Here is a 4,072-nt window from a genome sequence, read left to right as displayed (position 1 = left end):
AAAAAAAAAAAAAAAAAAAAGATAAATATACCCTTAAAAAAAAAGTTAAAATATACTCTTACAAAAATCGAATATATTTCTTTAAATATATATATATATTCCTTAAAAAAAAGTTAATATATACTCTTAAAAATTAAAATATACTCTTAATAAATTCTAAAAAATTCTTAAATAAATTTTTAGAAAAATAACTAAATAAAATACCTAAACGCCTAAAAGTAGAACTATATAAAATTAATTTCTTCTTCTTCTTCCTACTACTATAACCTAAATATAAGCTAGGAAAGCGTTATAACTTAGGAATTAGGCTAATTCTCTATAGCCGAATTTTTAGAGAAACCTTGAAATTCTTCTAGATTTTCTAAAGAATTCGAATTTTGTTTAGAAAAACTTAAATTTTATCTCCTTATTCTCCTAAAATTGGATCTTTTAAGAATAATTCTATACTAATTAAAAGTTTACTAGTATTACCTTTTAGCTAGGCGATTATAGCGACTAGCTACTATTTCTTTTTATAGGCGCTTAGAAGGAGGTCGCCCTAGCCTTTTCTTTCTAATACTATTTTTATTTAGCTAGGTATTATCTAATTATAGCTAATTAAATAGTACTAAAGAAAGAAATCTTTTAGGGTAATAAATTACTCTATAAGAATTAATTTTCTAGCTAAAATTAATTAAATCTTTAGGATCTAGTCCTAAAGTAGTATCTAAAGCGTAAGTATATTAATAGGGGAGCTTATACTCTATAAAATCTTTATAAGAATATCTTTTTTTTAAAAATATTTATAAGAAATTATAAATTTTATTAAGAAATAAGCCTAATTTACTATTCTCTATTAGAAATAGAGACTATCTAGTATCGAGACTATTAAATAAATTAGTATATTTCCTTTTTTTTAAAAAAAAAAAATAGGAATATAACTTCTTTTTTTTTAAAGAAAAAAAGAAATAATAGTATAACTTCTTAAAAAAAAAGACTTACTATATATATTTTAATACTAAATTTTTGCTAGATATAATTAGTAAATCTTAAATTTATAGAAAATACTATATTAATTCGATCTTGCTATTTCTCTATATAGTATAACTAAATTCGATTTATTATATAGAGAGTAGGTAGAGATCTCTCTATAGAGAATAGAAAATTAGCCGATTCTAAGATATTTAACGTAAATTAGCTAAATCTAGGATATTCTTTTAGTAATAAAATTCTTAAAAAAGTATCTATAGGAATTTCGCGAATATAATCTATAGCTAAAAGGTTAATCTATAAAATTTATAAAAGAATTCTATTAAATTCTTATTAAATAGTTTTATAGTAAAGCTTTCTTTGAATTAGTATATCTCTAAAAAAGAAAAACTCGAATTTTAGAATATATTTTCTTTTAAAAAAAAACTTATATTACGAAAAAGGCTAGTAATTTTACTACTTAAACTAGTAGTAATATTTTTAATAATATACTACTAGCAAAAATAATACTAAGTATTTAGATAGATTTTCGCTACTATAGAAGCTAGTCCTTTTCCTTAATCTAAAATAATAGTAACTCTACTAAAATTTAGTTTAACTAGTTAATTTCTATAGGAGAAAATTTGCTTTTTAGTAAAACTAAGAGACTTTTCTAGAAATTAAAGAAATTAAGCCTAATTTTCTTTATTTTTAGTACCTATAGCGATTCTAAAATAATTAGAATAATATTATTATTAGAATCTAATATTATTACTATAAATAAATAGTAAAACGCGTTTTCTAGTAAATTTCTTATATAGGTAGTATTAATTAAAATATACTTACGTATATTTAATATAGCTACCTCTAAAAATATATCTAAAGAAAAATATCTATTTATTAGATATATTAGTATTTTCGCTTTTTTTTAAAATATATATATATATATATATATATATATTTCTAAATGATTATTTTTTTTTTAAAAAAAAAGAAAACTTACTAGAATTCTCTTATTTCTAAATTTCTTTTAAATTTAGTAAGGCCTCCTCCTTTTCCTTATAGTTCTTCGAGTTTTTTTTTTTAAAAAAAAAAAGAGTAAAAAAAATAGTTAGTATATTTAAATAAAAATAAACTCTTAATAAAAAAAAATAGTACTTAATTTTATTTAAATTATTTCTTTTTAGTTACTCTAAACATTCGAAGAAATCGAATCTTTAGCTCTCTAAGCTACCTCATATAGAACCTTTTTCTATATAAAATTTGTTTATTTAATTAGATTTATACTAGGCGAATTACTAGGTTATCTATAATAAATTCCTAGCTATAAGAAGTAAGAAACTTAGTTAAATTCGAATATCTCTAGTTTTTATAGGTAGATTAAGAGTATATATAATTTATAAGCCGTTTAATAATAGAAAGATCTAATAGATATTAGTATATTTTCTTTTAAAAAAAAGCAAAAATATACCTTTCTTTTTTAAGATATATATCTTAAATAGATAGCTATTTACTACTAGATTATAGTAAATATAGTATAGAATTTTCGAATTACTATATTTTATTTATAATTCTTTTCGCTAGTTAATATAGAATAAGGCCTATTTTCTTACCTCTTCTATAGTTAAAAACTCGGTTCTAATTAAAAATAGCTCTATAATCGATTTTTTAAATAAAAAAAAGAAGGTTCCTAGCATTTATAGCCTAATATTAGGCGCCTATCTAACTAAACTAGTAAATATTAAGCGCCTAGTTCTAAGTTTTAGGATTTTAATTATAATTTAACTATGAAATTAGCTACGTAATTTTAAGCTCTAGAATATAGATTCTAATTAAACTAAGTATTTACGTATAGTTCTAAGTTTTAAGATTTAAAAATTAATTAAATTAGATAATAATAGTATAATCCTAATATATATATATATAATATATTTTTTTTTTTAAAAAAAATATATTTACGGCTATTTACTGAGATACACATTTTTTTTCGCAAAATTTCTGAGATACACATCTTAATTCTGATATACACAAATATGTATATCTCAGAGTTTTGCGCTATATACACAGTATTTTATTACCAAAAATATGTATCTCAGAAATGTATTTAAAAAACATGTGTATCTCAGAAAAAAAAAATATGTGTATCTCAGAAATTTAGTGAAAAAAATTGTGTATCTCAGTAAAAAAATTTTTCTAAAAAATATATATATTACTATAAATAATAAATATATTCTTAAAAAAAATTAAATATATTCTTAAAAAAAATCGAACATATTCTTAAAAAAAACTAAATATATTTATAAAAAAAAATTTAAATATACTTCTTTAAAAAAATTAAATATATTTCTTAGAAAAAAACTAAAAATATTTTTAAAAAAGCGAATATACTATTAAAAAACTAAAAATACTTTAAAAAATAAATATACTCTTAAAAAAATAAATATATTATAAATAGAAATATATATATATATATATTTATTATAACTACGCTATTATTATCTAATTTAATTAAGTTTAGATTCTTAAAACTTAAAATTTATAAAAAATATTTAGTTTAATTAGGATCTATATTCTAGAACTTAAAAATGCGCGATTAATTTTATAGTTTAACTTTAATTAAAATTCTAAAACTTAGAACTAGACGCCTAATATTTAGTTTAATTAGTTAGACGCCTAATATTAGGATATAAATACTAGGACCTTTCTTTCTTTTTCTTATTTAAAAAATCGACTATGGGGCTATTTTCAATTGGAACCGAGTTTTTAACTATAGATGAGGCAAGAAAACAGGCCTTATTCTACATCAACCAGCGAGGAGAATCATGGAAAACAAAACGCAGCGATTCAAAAATATGGCACTATATTTGCCGTAATCTAGCAGCAAATGGCTGTCTATTCGAGATATATATCTTAAAAAAGAAAGGTATGTTTTTTTTAAGAAGATATACTCCTATTTTTTTTTATAAGAAGATATACTCCTATTTTTTTTATAAGAAAATATACTCCCATTTTGATTTTTTTTTAGGAGAATATACTAATATTTATTAGATCTTTTTGTTGTCAAACGGCTTGTAAATTATACATGCCCTCAATCTACTCACGAAAATTAGAGATATTCGAATTT

Source organism: Aplosporella prunicola (genome assembly GCF_010093885.1).
Source record: "Aplosporella prunicola CBS 121167 unplaced genomic scaffold K452scaffold_13, whole genome shotgun sequence".
Lineage (NCBI taxonomy): Eukaryota > Fungi > Ascomycota > Dothideomycetes > Botryosphaeriales > Aplosporellaceae > Aplosporella > Aplosporella prunicola.
The sequence above is the reverse complement of the archived record's forward strand: the minus strand, read 5'-3'. Positions refer to the sequence as shown.